This window comes from Brachionichthys hirsutus, chromosome 11 (assembly GCF_040956055.1).
Source record: "Brachionichthys hirsutus isolate HB-005 chromosome 11, CSIRO-AGI_Bhir_v1, whole genome shotgun sequence".
In the NCBI taxonomy this organism is placed as follows: domain Eukaryota; kingdom Metazoa; phylum Chordata; class Actinopteri; order Lophiiformes; family Brachionichthyidae; genus Brachionichthys; species Brachionichthys hirsutus.
Window position 1 is genome coordinate 3,561,394 of NC_090907.1, and position 19,404 is coordinate 3,580,797.

The window sequence follows — 19,404 nt, forward strand, 5'->3', positions numbered from 1 at the left end:
CTCGGCATTTCTTTTGACTATTATTATTGCAATTGACTCTCTTTAATAGGGGGGGGGGGGGGGGATTTCTCCTTTGACATTCCACGTTGTTTTCTTTTACATTTTTAAATAACTGCGGTACATTGGGAACAAATGGTTGGTGCTTTTTGACATTGTCTTCTGACACGACCACATTCTGTCGTGCAGAATCTAACCGACACATTCTGTTTAGTTTACTCGTGTAGGATACTGATTTGAATAAAGATTATTGAGCAAACATTTGCAGTCAGTTGTGACTGGTTCATCCTACGAGCATCATCTGTTCTTAATCCACCACTAGATGGCGCCCTGCCTCCATAAACTTGGTTCATTGTTTTGCCTAACCCATCTGCTGCCATTAGTTATTCACTGTCAACAGTTCTGCAGAGGCTCAACACAAAGTCGATAAGTTGACATGAAGTCACGTGTCATCACCACGAGGAACAGAACAGAACACAGACGTGTTGTTTAGCTCATCTTCAGAGGTACCCCAGCTGCCCCGCCCCCCCTGAACCCTGATGGGGGGGGGGGAAAAACCACAGTAACAGTGATGTTAAATGATGAATTTCTGTATATCGACATTGGCAGTTGAGTTCTATTAGCTGGTGAATAAATAAGTATTCAATTGATGCTTCCTCATCAATCCTCAGAGAAATTCCTCATCTCATCTGTTTGCATTAATTCAGTAATGTCACAAGCAGGATATTTGTTTTTTTCAGGAAGTTGTGACTTGCTAGGTAGTTTTTCTGATAAGTCCAGAGGTGTAATGTACTTTAATGAGCCATTGTTTTTGGATCAAACGATCGTGGGGACTCTCTGTCTGCATTCCCATCCCGACAACCAAGGATGAAGGAACATAAACTGGCTGCTGGTCTGTTTTCTGACTTAACTTCAAGTCGAGCTGCAGCAATAAAATGGCGTTTTGCTGTCTTTTTTTAAAAGCTGTTATCACACCAGCTAACGTTCATAAAGAACAGGCCGACAGCACGGCCCAACCAATCTGAAATACGCAGTACCGAGAGCAAATTATTCAACTCCAAGCGCCGTTATCACAAATCGGTTTGCTCCTGTTACTTGGTCTCGCCTTAAAACTTCAGCTCAGATTCGAGGCAAAAATGTGCAAATCAATGCAAATGTATTCACAAACGTTCCTCGAACCATTTCCCATCCTGTGCCATGATGACGTCAGGGTTAATGGTAGCAGCTAACCTTCCAGCGCCAGCCTGATGTTCTGCCCTCTCCCACCAGCGCCTCTCCCTCTGGGCCCCGACACCCAGACCTCTGATGTCATCGCCCAGACCGAGCTGGAACAGCAATTTTCTTTTGCCGCAAACTTCTCAATCTTTGATGTTGTTACGCTGCCTCTGGCTTCACCATGCATACCAGTGTGTGTGTGTGTGTGGAGATGGTAGATCAAGGTGAATGCATTGCATCACTGCGTTTTCCTGCCTCGGTGTGTGCCTGGCCTCAATACAACATCGACATGACCCAGTCTGGCTGTAAATCCTGACCTGCATGCAAAATTTCCAAACGCACAGAAGCGGCAGCCATTTGTCTCTCGCTCTCTCTCTCCCTCTCTGTGTGTGTCTCTCAGTTATTTGGAGGGAAGATGGATGATTGACAGCTCAGACGGTAGGAGAGCGGCATTGTGGTCACCGCAGAGAAGAAGCGAAGATGGAAGAGGATGCGGCGGGTTCCTCCCTCATTGAATCAGCGCCGGACTCTCGCCTCGCTCCAAAACCACAGTTGTAGCCACAAGTCGGAGAGGAACCGGAGAGAGAGAGATTAGATTTCATGTTATTAAGAGGTTTTCAGAGGAAGAGCAGCGACCAGACAAAGAAGCCAAGTGTGGGCTCAGGCTCATGCCAGTGCTAAAACGACTCCGGCTTCCTACGATGGGTTAAATTCTCTCTTCCTTCCCTCCATAATGATTCATGAGAAATGAGCCAGTCAGAGTTCGTGTGAGGATGACATGCCTCAGGCTTCATCGTCCCGGACAACGACTGCTGACAGACAATCGAACACTGAATTCTGCAGGAGCAACACGAGGATATGAAGTTACTGTTTTTGGAATCTGTGGGTTTGAGTTCTTTGGAATCTCGGCACGGCCTGCAGAACGGACTTTAAAGCATAGTTTCACACTTTGAGAAGATTTGGACTAAAGGAAAATATAAGAACGGGGTCTCTATGTTCAGACAGTATAGTTGTCTTCACCTTTTTATCGACTGAAGGGTTCGGGTCGGGTTGGGTTGGGTTGGGTTGGGGTTGGGGTTCGGATTGGCCAGGGGTCACCATGCAGGTCACCAGCCCAATGTCTGAACATAGGGGTGTCTGAGCAATGTCGTTATCCCATTTTTAGGTGATGAGGTAAGACAAACGATGTGTGATGGATAACGACACCAGAAGAGAGTGTGTTACGCTTTAAGATCAGAGAGTGTGTTACGCTTTAGGGTCAGAGAGTGTGTTACGCTTTAAGGTCAGAGAGTGTGTTACGCTTTATGGTCAGAGAGAGTGTTACGCTTTAGGGTCAGAGAGTGTGTTACGCTTTAGGGTCAGAGAGAGTGTGTTACACTTTAGGGTCAGAGAGAGTGTTACGCTTTAAGGTCAGAGAGTGTGTTACGCTTTAAGGTCAGAGAGTGTGTTACGCTTTAAGGTCAGAGAGTGTGTTACGCTTTAGGGTCAGAGAGTGTGTTTTGCTCTAGGGTCAGAGAGAGTGTTACGCTTTAGGGTCAGAGAGAGTGTTACGCTTTAGGGTCAGAGAGAGTGTGTTACACTTTAGGGTCAGAGAGAGTGTTACGCTTTAAGGTCAGAGAGTGTGTTACGCTTTAAGGTCAGAGAGTGTGTCCTGCCTGTCAATGTCTAGACTGTGCCACCGGTTGTTTTCTCAGATGTGAGGTTTCATTAAGGCCTTTACTAAAGCAAGCAAGCGGCGACTGCGCTTGCACTTCTCCATGCCGCCGTGCCTGCAGCTCTTACGGTTACGGTCACTTCTGTGATTTATCGGGAAGCGAGGAAAGCTCTCGTTAGCAGGAATTGTCAGGATTCATGACTCTCCGGCGGGCAGGAGTTTTTACCCCACACAGACGCACAGAGCCGGGCTAGTTGGGTTTGGTCGTCACTGCCTGGCTCTTTCACGAAGGCTCGACGACTCGGGTATCCATGACAACACACATAAACACACTTCATAGAAACATTCTCTTTTAGCACCACCACCCACTTTTACTTAAGTCGTATCTGGCTGCCATTTTTTAAGTGCATGCAAATGTCCAAAGACTTCCAGTTCCCATCATTCTTAGAGGGAAGAAGAATGTAAAAGACACCCGTATAAAGACAGCCGAGTAGCAGGGATGCATACAAATGTACAGCGAATCAGTGGGAGAGAGAGAGAGAGAGAGATGGAGCGAAGGAGAAGAGGGAGGAAAGCGCTAGAAAAATGGGTCAGGCCTGTCTGCCATCCTCTACGCATGCACTCAGTGCGCAGCCCCCCCCCCCCCCCCCCCCGAGAGAGACCCAGACGGTACAACATGGTGCTGAGAGGAGGGACGACAGGAGTCAGGAGTCAGAGAGAGAGAGAGTAGGAGCGTGTGAGGAGGTGGGAAGTTGCCGATGGATCACAGTAAAGAGGGTTTTGGAGGAAGGAGAGATGGATGTGCTTTTCCTGAGTGGGTCAGATCCAACAGTAACCTCCACAGTGACATCCATCCACGCTGATAGTTCGGGGTTCATCTGCCATGGAGGGGAGACAGGAGTCTATAACATATCGCCTTCAGCAACGGATTTCTACCACAAAGAATACATTTTAAGTGTTCAGGATATATATATATATATATTTTAAATAGTTCTCATAACTGTGGCATTATAAAATATCGGTACTGTTGATCTCCAGTGTTTTTTGTGTGAGTTTTTATTCACTTTTTTGACAGTACCAAAGTAAAGGACATCCTTCATATTGAAGCAAGGCCGACAAAATGCATCTGTATTTATTGAAACCACAGCCAACCAACAATCAGAACCCGATAAACTGAAAATGCAAAAACATATTCTGGTGTGCTCTGACGTCACACGTATTAGTATGAAACAGTACCCGTTTATGTGTTAGATGAACCTTTCTGTATCATTTTGTGGGGGTACAATTTGAATTCATTTATTGACAGTTTTGCTCTGGTCCTCATCCGGCTCTTGCCGCTACAGCAGAATTTTAGGCTCCTCCTACTTCAACCCAAAAATCTAAAACCCAAATCCCAGGTTATAAATGATGGATAATTTCTTTCAAACGCACATTTGTTAATTATAATGTTTCGTTGTTGTGGCTGCAAGAACTTTGCATCGGCCTCAGACGGATCTGTTCCGTGGGTGAACGTTGCATTCATGTCATGTGATAGTTATTCTTCTCCGGGTGACGTTCGACCATATCAGAAACCGTAGTCTCATTCGCGTATATTCTGAGCATTCATGAGTGACGGGCTGCAGGAGGAGGGTCAGCCCTGCGACCTGCGACTGAGGCTGTGTGATATAGGTTCTGACCCACGATGCTGAATGCGCTGCTGTACAGGTCTGTAGTTATCTTTATGGTATGCTGCTGCCTGGCGAAAGGCCGTGGCAAAGCGCGTTTTCCGGACTGGAACCGCATCAACAAAAAAGAGAGGAGAAAGGAGAGCGAGCCAGGCTGTCGCTGCAGGGGGAACTTCCCTCCGGCTGCTCGACTCAAACAGATGAAGGGGTTAATCTCGTTCGTCAACACGCAACAATGATGGTTGGTTTTCACGTGCAACTTTTTGTCCCTGAAGCGGGGCCTTATTTGCCGTCCAGCCTTATTTGCCTGCATTGTATGTGCGGCGGCCTGCTGCCTACCGTCTGTGTGTGCTTAGCCAGTGAAACGTTTCTCCCCTGGGGCCCCTGGGATATCAGGTGGAACCCTTCCACTTCCTGTCTTTGTGGGCAGGTTCCTGGCTGAGGGGGGACAATCTCCAGATCCGGCCCCTGGTGGTTTTAGAACACAACCCACGGGCAACTCTAGTAGTTCCACCACAGTTCTGGGCAGCGCCACTCTGGTCCCTGTGAATACTTGTGTGTGTGTGTGTTTATGTGTGTGTGTTATCATGCACTGTATGTATGTGTAACAAAAACGTAACTTCCACAGCCAAAAAAAAGATCTGCAATGGTGAAGATCTGAAATATAATTGCAGAATCGTAGAATTGATGTGGTGTCAAATTTTGATTTAATGACATTGTAGCACACACACACACACACACACACACGCGCCTACACACCTTTACGCACCTACACACACACACACACACACACACGGGATGAGTTTTCCTAGGTGAGCTGCACAGATTTTAAATTGAATCCCTCTCATCCTTGCTGTGGGTGACCTTCCCATTCAGAGCTGAGGAGTGATCCAGAAAGCCAATGCAGCGGCCGTGATTTCAGTCTCAGAAAGCCAGACAGTGATGAGCAGGGAGCGAAATCCAAGGAGACAGAGGGAGGGGGGGGGTGTCTGATGCCGAATTCAGACTCTTGCATATTCCCTCTTCCTCTTTTGGCCTTGCTTGACTCTAAATGTTGCAGAAAGGCCATGCATTACGCAGAAGTGAGATATTCCAAGTACTAATTTTGATGACGCATGAGCATGTCCAATCTCAAAAGTCCTCACATCTATGCCGACGCAGCAAAAAGTGAGATCCGTGGAGGGGAGAAAGGAGGAAAGGGTTCAACCTTTTTTTCTCAGGGCGTCTTTGATGTCGACACCAAACACAACACCATGAATGCATTTCATAATCATGTAGCATGCTTAGTATCTGATCGGGTGTTTGTCCATGTCAACAGTAATCAATAATGCAGCAGCTAATTCTTTCACTGCCTCTGCGTCCATCTGAGAAGGCCAACCGGCATGCTGCAAGTTTTCAACCAATCACAAATGTGCAGTATTGCAAGCCCCGCCCCCACACTTCCCATACATTTTTGGAAAGTAATTAATTTGGAGACATATTCAGCTGTGTTTAATTAGGATGCAACTGTGTTTGTTTACTGTCTAACAACGAAAATATTGTTTGTGTGTGTTTTGAATCATCATATCATGCTACTATAAAAAAAAAAAAAGAAAAGCTCAACCAACTCTTAAAGCCTTTACATGTGGTTGGATTGGGTTTATGCCATTCTGTCCTTTAATCCTTGAAATTTCCGGGACTGCTCATTATTATTCCCGAACGCCAGTAGTCTAAACAGATGCCCCACTGGCCTGGAAATCCATTTTACCTGACAGCTTGTTATTTCTGAAACAAAAGTCCAGTGTTGTTCCAAAGACACACACACACACACACACGCCCACACCCACTCGCCTCCTGGAGTCTTGCGTGATAAATGATGAAAGGCGATCTGAGAGTCAGGTGACCTTTATCTGCCTGAAACAACAATAAACCTTTAGATAATGTTGTGAAATAAAAGTTTGCTTAGGATTAGGCTACAAAATGCCTTGGTTACGTTAGGTTCAGTTACATATGTGAGTTTGGACAGCAGACAAATGACTGTGTCTATCAATGGGAGATTTCTTTGGACTTCTGGGGGTTATAATAATAATGTTTATGGCACCCACAGACTGTAACACATGAGGGCTGTGTGGTTTGCATTCATACCAACATGACCAGAGAGAAAACACTTTAGAACTCCCACTCTGGCTCAGAAAAAGCCTCGCCACAGATGGCTTTCACAACAACAGGACACTCGGATAAAAAAAAAAAACAAAATCACTTGTATTGCTGTGGGTGGAGCGAGGAGGATGAATGCATCAACATCAACACAAAGGCAAAGGGGATGCTGTAATGAAGTGCCGTGCTGACGACAAAGTGATTTAGATGTCTGCAACACGAGCAACATATTTAGTTGCGATTGCCTTTTTCAAGGAGAAAGCTGCATTACATTAAACAGCGGCGCGTAATGCTGCACGAATAAAGTCGCAAATTGGACGAGATTTTTTACACGCAGAAATCCATTCAAGGTCACACAAAAGACAGCACTAACTGAAAACAGCAGTAATCTGCCATTCGACCACTGGACTAATGGGGCCCAAACTACTTCAGTCCTGACCAGACCTGGGCATTGTATGGCCCCAGGGCCGCAGACGGCCCTTTCGTTGACTCTGACCGGCTCGTGTAAGGTTAATTGGAAATTACAAAATACGCACATTTTCTAATTTTACCTCATGCATGGACTAAAACTGCATTCATTTAATGAGCACAAAGAGAATATTGTGATGTCATTAGGATGCTAAGAACCTTGACAGAACTTTACAACAGTATATTAAACTCAAAATGTGTTTTTAAGTGAATTGTTCTGAAAATGTTCACTAATATGAGTCACAAAGGGTAAAATGTTCACATTTATTTTACCATTGTTTTGATAAATTTAATTGAAGAAATGACATTTTTTGTAACATAAAAACCTCATTTTTTCATTGCTTAATTATATTATATACTCTTACAAGTTTGTCAAAACAATGCTATTTACTGCTTTTTTTTTTTTACAAGTTATTATTACAAAGAAATACAATTAATATTATGCAGAATTGAGTTCTATCTTTTAGCCCTGCCCTCCAGAATATTTTCTGTTTCTCATGTGGCCACATGTAAAAAATAATTGCCCACCCCTGGTGTTGACTGAACACATCACATTAATGGATGCCAATCAACGCAGCTCAGCGTTTACTTCGACGTCATTTCCAAGTTGCCTGATTGTTTCAACTGTGTTTGACTCGCCTTGTACGTAGCAGAGATCTTATAGCAGCTAATTGTTCTTTCTGCCTCCTGAAGAAAATATATAATTTGTACTTTATTTCTAGTGTTAGTAGGCTCCTAAATATATACTTGTCATTTAAGTAATAATTGCATCAATAATTTCTGATGAATTTGGCCATGATAGAGTGTGTGACTGAAAATATGTCCATACGCAGCTTTTAGTTCAAGATCTTTGTTGATGTTGACGATGATGGCTCACTGGAAGATGGAAAAAAATTCCTATCCTGCAAGCAAAGTGGATTTTTTTTAATGTATCTGTATCTTAGTCTGCACAAGAAATTACATGACTTTTAAAAATTGCTTTTAAAAATAAATACAAATTAAACTGAAATTAAATTATTTCATAGACCAACTTTCCTTTTTTGAATTCAGATCTGTCGTACTATATTATTCATAATCTCTTAACAGTATGGGTAACAGTTAAAGAGCATTATACCTCGGTAAATATGACTGTTTTGTATTTCTAGAAGTATCAGGCTAAAATATGGAACAAAGAAATAACAACAAAAAAGGCAAAAATGAAAGAGAGATATGAAAGAATGGGATAATGGCACGGCTCTGCATGACCAGTTTCATCCCCGTCTAATACATTCTGATGCTCTTTTCTGTTGTTGATACCAATGAGAAGCGCCATGGGAATGAAATCAATAAGTCTCAATTCTGCAGGTGAGCTTGTCTTTACAGCAGAAATCCAAATCCATAGCGCTGTGCTGAATTATTATTACAGATCCATCGCTCTTGTTTTTCCCTGTCCCTGCTAAAAGGGGTGGGAAGGTTGTCAAAACAATGAGACTAAATCAATATCTACAGCAAACAAAGGTTGTCCCGCGGAGCCCCCCCCCCCTCCCCCAGCATAGGTCAAGCCGAGGAAGTGCAGTATCACGATTAGTAGGATTCTGCTGTTTCTCTGTTACTCTCATGAATGGGGAACGAGATGGAGGGATAGATGGGTCACGACCCAGGAGGCAAGTCATCCGACTGTCACTCTGGTTACAGTCCACACGCACTTACGAGTACCGTCTGTCAACACCCCCGAGCCCCATCATAACAAATCAGCGTTATTAGACACAACGCCTTTAAGATATGCACAGCAGTAAACATGACTGGTGCATTAAGAGCAAAGTAAGGTGATGGTGAACATGCGTGTCCAAACACATGCCATCGAGTATCGGTTGCTATTTTACCACGACCTTCTTCGCACTGTTCATTTCGAAGCAGCTATATTTGAGCGTTTGACTACCTGACACACCGACAGCGCTCACGCTGACTGATTTTTGCAGACACGCCCCCCCCCCCCCCGGCTCATCTCAGGAGAATTGTTTCAAGAAAGTTGGAGGCGAGTCATCTCAAGTTTTTCCTCCTCCCTGTAGAAAGTTGCAGGTCCAGCTGGTCCTGTCATCTCTGATGGAGAGATAAAAGAAGAGGAGGTGGAGTAGAAAAGCTTGATCTCAGCATACAAGAGAAATAGATGACTAACCAAATAGAAGGGCCCGGCCAGCCGTGACCACAATCAATGGACTTTTTCTAAGTGTCTTCGATTTCGACTCCCAGTCTTCTCTGCACTGCAATCTCTGTCTTCATCACTCTCTCGCTCCTGCTACCTACCTCTCTCTCTCTCTTTTTTCTTCTTCCCTGCCTTCCCCTCCCTTCTTAACCGCTCTCTTGCTCTCTTCTATCATTATCATACCTTTTTAATTGTATTTCCCTCCCTCTATCCTGCACTCCTTTGCGTTCTCTCCCTTCATTCACCCCTCTCCTTCTCTTCTTTCCTTGTACACTCCCCTCTGCCTCTCTGCAGACCCCATCCCGAGCCTGTATTGATTGAGTCCTCACAGCTTCATTAGGATTCTCCCGCTCACTTCGTTGGATGCAGCCCCGGGGCAGCGATCCGGAGGGGCTCTCGAGAACAGCGAGCCGGGGTTACATGTCAACTCTTAGCATATTCCACTTTTAGCTGACTTACTAAAGCTTATCTGCTCACTCCAGACTGTTAAAGTGCTTGAAGGACCACCGCATCCTGGGGGGGGGGGGTTGCTGCTGTGAAGATGTGTCAGGCAAAATGGAGATGAAGACTTGATTTACAAGTGTGTGTGTGTGTGGGTGGGTGGAAGGTGGTTTGCATTAACGTTGCTGCAAAATATTCAATTTAAGACACTTAAATGTTGTTTGACCTTTATAAAAGTGCTATTTTATGACATGCGGAGATGCATTTTAAGTTGAAAGGGGAACATGTGAAGTTTTAGAGTCATGTCTACTTTATGTACCTTGACATTCAAATGTCAAAGTAGACATAAAGCAGGAGACACACACACACACACACACACCTACACACACACACACACACACACACACACACACAAGTTAATTTAAGTGTGACCCAATAACCGGTCCCTTGTTGGGTGGGAAACTGGTCTAACAAGTCGGTGAGTGTTTTGGCCCTTGGTGATAAAGGTTTCTGATCTGCAGACTCAAGAACTGACGAGGCCAGGTCTAAATCATTGTGTAATTGAATTAAGCTGGGGCTGATTTTACTGCCCCAGAGCTCAGATCTGTATCTCAGAATGTTTAATACCTGAGTGGATCCTAAATGCCTGCATATCTAAATCACCAGTATGAAAAAGTATTTTCCCTAACTACCATAAAGCATTATTAAGTGTTATAGCTGGACTTGACACAGCCAGGTCTGATTACTACCAGCCCTGGAGGCTCATTCAGGAAGGCACAAAAGCCCTCTCTCATCTCAATAAAGGTTGACGACACTGAGTTAAAAAAGGCATCCATGGGACAGTGATGAGCCGAAAGCCACCGCTAACCAAGAACCATAAGGCTTTTGTGTTTTATCACAACACAACCTGACGACTTCAAGAGCTTTTGGGAGAATATTCTGATCTGTTTGGTATAGACAGGGCAGCGTTTCACAAGAAAGGACATTGTGCTGATGGCCAGTCATGGAGGTGGCAGAGTCACATCGTGAGAGCGCTGTGCTCTGCTGCTTCAGGACAGGAAGCAGTCACAAGTAAGAGACAAAAATTAATTCTGCTGTCGAGAAAATTCTGAAGGAGCACATCAGGTCGACAGTCTGGGAGTAGGAACTGATGTAAGTCACACAACAAGGCAATGATCGATCCCAAGCATTAAAGTAAGTCCACCTCGAAAAGAGTCAACGTAAAGTTCTGGAGTGGCCGAGTCAAAGTCGGGACCTGAACTCATTGAAGGTCTGTGGCAGGACCTGAACGGTGCAGTTCATGGTCCGTCAAGTCCTTTATGGATCTGCTGTGAACTGATGAATGATAGAAGCCCTCTTCCTGTTCAACTCACAAAGTGTCTAAAAATATTCTACACAACATTACTATCCTACACAACGCACTGGAAAGACCAGTCAGAGTGTTACATTTTTAGCGCAGCTTCATTCCATCCATCCATCTTGTCGATAAGACGATCGTCTCATCGACAGCCGCTTTTCTGGGTCAAGGGAGTTTCTGGAGCCGATCCCAGCTTGCTGTGGGCGAGAACCGTGGCACACCTCGGATGCGTCGCCAGCGCATCGCGGGGGGGCCACACACACACACACACAAACTACACTACGGAAAACTTGGAGTAATCAATCCACCTAAATTGCATGTTCATGGAGGTGGGGAGAGCATACAAACTCCGCACAGATATAGGATTCAAACCCAGAACCTGCCTGCTGTGAGGCGACAGCACTAACCACTACGCCACCTTGCTGCCGAGTGAATTCATTAACACAACAAATAAAAAGCTCCATCTAAAACGGCCTCATGACAGCGTCATCATCTTTACGGTATCGCTCCTGCAGTGCCTCACTGTGATGTCTACATATTGAGCACTTGGCAGCAGGGAGGTTAACAACACTCAGTAAATCCAAACATAACTCAACATCACAGCTGTTTCTGTGAGTCCCCTCGTTGCGCTTTGCCATTTGAACATTTCCATCCTCTCAGCTCACGTTTCAAGCAGACGATTAGTCACAACTTTGCCTAAATATGTCAGTTTTGCGGAAGAGTGACACAAAGCAGGAGTGGAGGAGGAGGAGTATCAGCTGCGTGGGAGACAAATGCAGAAAACGAGGGGACCCCCTTGATCAGAATTCACCCACTGATGATTCACACACACACACACACACACACGGACATGGACACACCTCCCTGTGCTATCACACACCCATTCAACAGTACATGCATTTAGCCATCCGTAAACCACACAAATGTTCCTGTCAAGTTGCCACCAGATGACAAATTCCCACATAAAAATATCATTGCTGCTCTATTTTTTTTTTACTTCCTCTCTGGGAAATCGCTCAATCACAGCCGCCGGTTCAGGACATTGAACAGACAGAACCTGCGGTTGAGATGTGCTACTGCCTGCTTCCACTGGGCAGCTGCTGCCTTCATTTATGCGCTATGTAAACCGCAGGATGATTTATTGGGGGGTGCCGATGCATTTGTATGCAGACACAGCTTTGCTTTGAACGATAAATGCACAGGAGAGAGGATGGCGACGATGTACCGTACACGCATCCTGAAAGCACACGGCTCTCACACGCTCCTTATTAGTCAGTCATTTAGTTGTAAGGACTTCCTCTACTTACACACACACACACACACACACACTAGATTACTTTACATGCATGATAGGAACATGACGTAAAAAACTGCATGAGTTAGCAAAAAGCTCTTTATTTTAGTCACCATAAAAAAAAAACGTAACAAAAAAAAAAGACTAATCAACCTTTTTTCCAGCTGCAGCAGGAAAGCCTTTTGGAAATCAAACATGAAATAAGATCATGCCAAATGAATGCTATCGTTGCTGGATGTGTAAACGGGCCTGCTTACTCACACAGTTCCAGGTCACTGGACATTCTGCCAAAGACAAAACATGTGCAAAGAGCTCTAGAGCTTGTTGGGGACATTTCTGTGCATCAGCCTTTATGCTCTTGTAACCAGGGCAGGCGTGATAAACACGGGTCTCCAATGGAAAGAGTATAACAGTAGGTAACGCAAATGATTGAACAAACTTATTTTAAGATTTCTTGTCACATAAAATTATTTTGCAAATGGACAGATCATTTTACTGGAATTAAGCCATTTTCTTCTGGAATTTCCCTTCCTTGTAATTTGGCTACTTTTTTTTTTGCAGTGAAATTCGCTCACACACCCGTTCATATAGGTGTAGACTTTAAAGAAAAAGGTGTTGAATCTCCTTGTGGACTAGTGAACGTAGAGGACATCCCTCCCGACTGCAGGGAGTGTAGAGGAGCTGGTCGGGCTGGTTCGGTTCTCCAGCGGACACCCTGTTTATTTAGCCTGACATTCCTCCGCTGCCCCCCCCCCCCCCCCCCCCCCCGGGCCGGGACAGCCCACGATCGCCTCGCCTCGTTCTGACTCACGGTCACACCCTGTCCACCGAGGACATCTGAAACATGTCCACCTGCGTTCCGTGGGAAGCCGATTGTTGCAGAGGCGAGCAGTCTGTGTCCATGCGTCATCCTGATGAGTCACCGTCTTCGCTCGGGTCTGTTATGGATCTGGACTGGACTTTGATGCGAAGTTGCGGTGGAGCATTTCGCGTGACGACAGATTGCATTTCGGAGGTCACCCTCCTCGCGATGAGCCTCCTGCTGACAGAAGGACCAAAGTGGCGGTTTGGCCGGTCTGTCCCGTCTCACCAGTCTTGGAGTTTATTCATCCTTCACTTCTCATCAGGCTGCTGACTGTTGCCTTGTGGATCGTGGCCGCTTGAGATCGTTGCGTAACCACAATCCAAAGAGGCCTCTGATGACTTATTGGGCTTTTTGTCACTACTGCTCATGCACGTCTCTATTTGTCTCCGTTTCGGATTCTCTAAGCGATATTGAGTGCAGACCTGCGTCCTGGTAACCGCGTGTTGGACTGCATGTCGCTCTAAATTACGTGCGTGCTCTGCGACATGTCCTCAAGTTGCGGTTTCACGACACGATTTACGGTTCATTTTCTTTGCCTGGGCGTTTGGCTGCGGCGGTATATCCTCTTACTCTTTTGGGTCAACTTTCCATCTCTTTTATCCCTTCTGGAAAGCTCAGCAAACATATTTCAATCCCGCGCTGGGTCCCGAGCCAGAGTATTGGTTTTCTCATCAGAGAAAGCTCCGACTCGATTGCCTAAAATCCCTCTGTTCATGCTTATTTATTACCGTTATGTGTGAGAAAATCGGCGCATGCTTCAAGCGGCCCTGTGATTCAAATCTGTCATGTAACGCAGGTATGCGAGTGTGCTTTAGTGCCGCCGTGTGCATGCGTGTTTTTCCCTCCATGGCCAGTTGCTTCTGGCCTGTCTCACTCGTTACCCTGTCATAACATAACACGCATGCCAACACACACACACACACACACACACAGACACACGTGTGCATGTACCAAGATCCAGCTTACACATTTTGATTTTTCCTCACCTCATTAAGCTACAGAAGGGGGCGATGAGGTAGAGAGACGGAGCAGGAGAGCCGTAGAAATGGAGAAGGTGAGACAGCGCGGGGGCTTTGGATGCCTGTGCTTTACGTTTTAAGTCTTTCTAGGTCATGTTGCAGTGACTCAACCTGCTAAGTTGTCTTGTGCTTGGAGAAAACACCATAAGTCCAAAGTGCCAGGTCGGATCTGTCAGCCGAAGCGACAGGAGGGCCGGAGCGAGAGGTGTAGAAGGACGAGGAGGAAATAAAGCAAGCGGAGTGTACGTCGGGAAAAGTGTGTTTATGTCTTTGCTAAAACTCCCAGACCCTGCTCTTTTCACAACATAGTCATGCACGGATGAATGCGCACACACACACACACACACACGCGTGCATGCTGTATCATCTATTCAGGGAAACAAACACACACAATCTGTCTGTCCCAGCACAGAGGTAATGGAGTGTGTGTGGTGTGTAATGCATTAGAAAAAGCCAAAGGCCCACTGCGATGTTTTTTAGGGATCGTCTCCCGGCAACCGTCCTGGTCCATGCATGCTCGGCCTCGGACACATGAGCAGCCGCTGGAAGAGGGACATTGGCAGCTGTCCTCCTCTGGCCATGGACACTCGCAATGAGAATTTACTGCAGGCAACGTGATAGCTACCTTGTCTTATTACGCTAATGCAGCCTCAGCAAAGACTCGATGGATGGCCTGTCGTCGACGACCAGAGAATGCTGCTCCACGCAGATCAGCAATCACTTTTATATTGGTTTGGTTTTCTTAGCTCTTTTTTTTCTTTTAAATGCTTTTTCTTGGTCAGAATTATGAGGTCATCGCGGCAAGCAGACATAAACACACTTAGATTTGTCTTTTCTCTATAGATGCAACACAGCCCTCATTTAATAGTATAAGAATTATTCCCAGGTGAGGTCGATATGTGACATTTTAAAGGTCAAGTTCTTCTTGAGGTCGGACATTTCTATGTAATCTATACCCAGGAGTTTACTACTGCTAAAAAAAAAATGGATGCCAAGAAAAATAGTTGGAGATTTAAAAACAGGAATGGATACACTGCGGATTTTTTAGATATTCGGGTGCCTGAGAAATAAGAGACTAATGGACTGACTGATAAATATCCACGTGAAGCTAATTACAGGTAGTCAGGTGAGCTGCTTCATGGGACATGGAACTCAGCTAACTCGCTACAGCATCGGCACTCAAGCAGGAATCTCTTTCCTCATAACTCTGATGAATTTGTTCGCAGGATGTTAATTTGTTTAACCTGTTGCTTTGCACAAACACATGTGCAAAGCAACATGAAATCTCCTCACATTTGTATTGGAACCTGCGAGGCATCAGCACTACCCACTGCACCACTGTGCTGCTCTGCCAGTGATGAATATCAAGATTATTTCACGGGAGAGGGCAGGGTTTAAATAGCAAACATTTCTAAGTGGGGAAACGAGTGGCAGGTGTGTCCAAAGGTGTTCAGCCAATTCTCCCGTGGCCACGCCCACAACGGCAGGTATGGAAAGAAGCTCGGTCGCACATGAGAGCATGTGCAGCTAATTTGTTACGGTGCTGCTTAGAGGTGAACATGCTCCATTCTCAAGTTGTTAGCCTGCAATAAAAAGGGAGAAAGGAAGGAGGAAAGAAAACAAAATGAGCTGAAGCCAAACCTTAAATTCACAGAGAAGTGTCACCGTGGCAGCAGGAGGATCTCCCGTTCTCGCTGCCTGACAGGAGCCCGGGTTGGGCTATTGAGGCTGTAGCCCCGGGGCCTGGACGCTAAAGCGAATGCGTTAAATACGTCACCCCGAGGTGACAGGCCTGGTTTGAAAACAACATACCCCCCCCCCCCCCCCATCCAGCCCACAGCCAGATAGATCTATCAAGCTCAACCACAGTCTGGTCTTGGCAGCGGCTGTGACAGAGGTTTCATTCTTTATCACTGTCAGTCAGAGCAGCTCTGATGGATGAAAAGCTAGATTGCTGTGATTAAATGAGCAGAAGTGGGACGAATGCAAGCAAGTTGATGATGGGGGGGGGGGGGGGTGAAATAAAACTAATAGCAATCTAGGGGCTTACCGAAAAAAGAGCATTCCACCTCACACATTCACACCGCTTTGATTCTTCAGTCTGAGGGGGTGAAAGTACAGCAAGCAGACCCTTCTGCCATCTGCTCCCCAGGAATTCCCTGCCCCGTTCCAATCCAAACTAAAGGAAATAGAGGTGCAAGATGTGTGTGTGTGTGTGTGTGTGTGTGGGGGGGGGGCAGCAGGTGATTGATGGCGTCTTCGTGCCATATTTGTACGGTGCATACCTGGAACAGTTGAAGGGAGGGGGGGGACATACAGCGACTGATCCGCCACGAATGAAACGGGTTCCCTCTGGAGAAGTTGTAACTGCGACGACGTGCGTTTTGTGCGACAGCAAAGCAAAGCGCGTTTTCAAATTACTGAGCGTGAGATGAAGACAAGATATTTGGTTTGGCCTGAAGAAGCGTTTTGCCATGGGGAGGATGAACTGAGGATGTTAGTGGTGTGCGCTCCCTGCTTGGATTATCCATCGCACAGATTTGCAGGCTGTCAGGTCAGCGGGGGGTTAATGTGTCTCCGCCAGATGTTCCTTTAACTCCTCGTCTTCCCCTTTACCTTCTGCTTCGCCTTTCACTTTCTGTCCATCTTTCTTTGTCACGTCAGTCGCTTTCGGTCGTGTTCGGTCACTTCATGGCCTGATTGGCGTGTCGAGTAATATCCTTGTTATTCAAGTGATTGAGCTCGCATCTCTTTTTTTTTTTTTTTTATGAAAATTTATCGCAGTTTAGAGTTTTTATTTGTATTTATTTCTTTTTTTAATCTCTGTCAGAGGTGCATGATCAATAAAGAGAACATTTAATAAAAACTATTCAGATACAAATGGGTTGAGGAGCCCTGGGGTCCGGATGCCGCCTCTTGTGAATGCTAAAACGTCCGAACAAAGAAAATTCCACAAGGCCTTCCTCTAGTGCTTCCGCTGTGCCGCTTCCTTGGGTGGAGGGTGTAACTTGAACCTCTCCGTGCCTACGTGCATTGCAGTGTGTCGTGCTCTCTATTGTGATTTAACATGATCAGTATTAATCAATAAATCTAAGTGTCATGCAGTCCCTTTGTTGTGTAAGCGTGCAGAACCAAACTAGCACCGCGTATACAAGGTGCACATCTGAAACTTTATTGCAATGATTTCTGAACACCCTCAATTTCTCAAAGTCCAGGATCACACATTCAGTCGATGAAGTGTTTTGTTGGTTGGTATGTTCAATTCGATTCAATTTTATTTATATAGCGCCAGATCCCAACAGAAAGTTATCTCAAGGCACTTTACAGGTGCTGCAGGGAAAGACAGAACCCAACTTGACCCACGAGAGCAAGCACTTTGGAGACGGAGGCATGGAAAAACATCCCTTTAACAGGCAGAAACCTTGGACAGAACCTAAGACTCATAGTGTATGGTGTTGTATCAGCTTCAAATGGTGTAACAGTCATTTATCAAGTGTCTTCTTGCCTTCTGTCGACACTAATGTAAGAAAAAATATTTTTATTTTTTTTGCCAAGATTCCTCAAAACATCTGACACCACCCCGGTCCCGTCTTTTCTCACTGGGGGGGCCGATTTGAAGGATGGAGAGCGAAGTGGGTTGACAGAAAGGCCTTTAGATAGTCAGGAATGAATGAATGATCGAGGGTCAGCGGGGCAAAGCTCGGGAGAGGGCCGCAGAGTTTATCCACACATTTGACATTGTTAGAGGAAACCTCGGCGCGGCAGGAGCCATCAAGCTCAAACAATGGGGCGATAATCCAAAAAAAAGTGGCTTGTGGATACAGTTTGGGAACAGAGTGAGAATTTTAATTGGCCTTCAGGAAAGAAATTGTATGATTATATATGTTTTGGCTACTTTGTCATCAATACTTGGGGTAGAACCCCCCCCCCCCCCCCCCCCCCAGCAGAAGAGGGGATGTTCAGTGTGAGGGATCTGAGGCCATGTGGTGTTTTGATGGGTTTCATATAGCACATGCAGTCCACATGCACTATTGATCTGAGCTGGATGGAATCATATGACATCAATAGTGACTGTCATACACTCGCACGCACACACACACACACACTCCATTCAACATGAGTTCAATCAATTCTCTGGATTGGAACACCGTCAGATCACCATGTAGTGACTGATTCATCCACTCTACTGTACATCTGTGTGTGTGTTTGCATGCAACCATAGTGCCATTATGGAACAGACAATAATTTCATTTCAGCGTTCATTTATTAAAATCCAATCTTTGCTGTTGAGTTTGTGCTGCAGCACTTATTTATTACAGACACAAGTCTAGCGGTAAACTAATTAAATGTACCATCTTCATCTGGATCTGTTTCCTCAGGTATTAAAGATAGAACCTGCTCCGATGTGGGATTAACTCAGCTATAAGATGACGCTTGTTACAAATTTCTATCTCTAATATTAGATATTAAAGGCTGAAACGCAAGTGTACCCCCCATTTCCTCGATAATATTTGCAGTCCGCATCCAATCTGTCAAATTCCATAAACATCGGTCAATAATCAACCGAGATATTGAGGAACAAATGTTGAAGCTCCATTTACTGCAATGTTAATGGAAATTTCAAAGTCATCCAGAATCCAGGATCTCTTCTGGATCATCACCAAAATGTAATCATCTATTCCTGGTAACATTCCCAACATTTCCTGGAAATTTCACCAAGATCCTTCTATAACCTTTTGCGTTATGTTGCCAACAGACAGACAGAAAGACAAACAAACAAACGCTGGAAAAATCATAACCTCCTAAGCGGAGGTAATAATCAGAAAACCTTCCACTAAAAAAACACAACAAGTAACGTACAGACATTTGAGTGTTATTGACAAAGAACCCATTGCAAAAATATCCCCATTATAGCTTCCCTATTGTTTAGCAATCAGGAGAGTGATGCTAAGTGATTGAATATGTTATAATTAGTCTGTCAGAAAATCTTTGGTGCTTCAGACGCTTTGTGATCGAATGGCAACAGAAGCGTGCATGAATTCCAGGAACAGAGGGAATCATATTCAAATAAAAAAAAGACAGCAGCAACACGATGGGTGGATAGAATAGCGC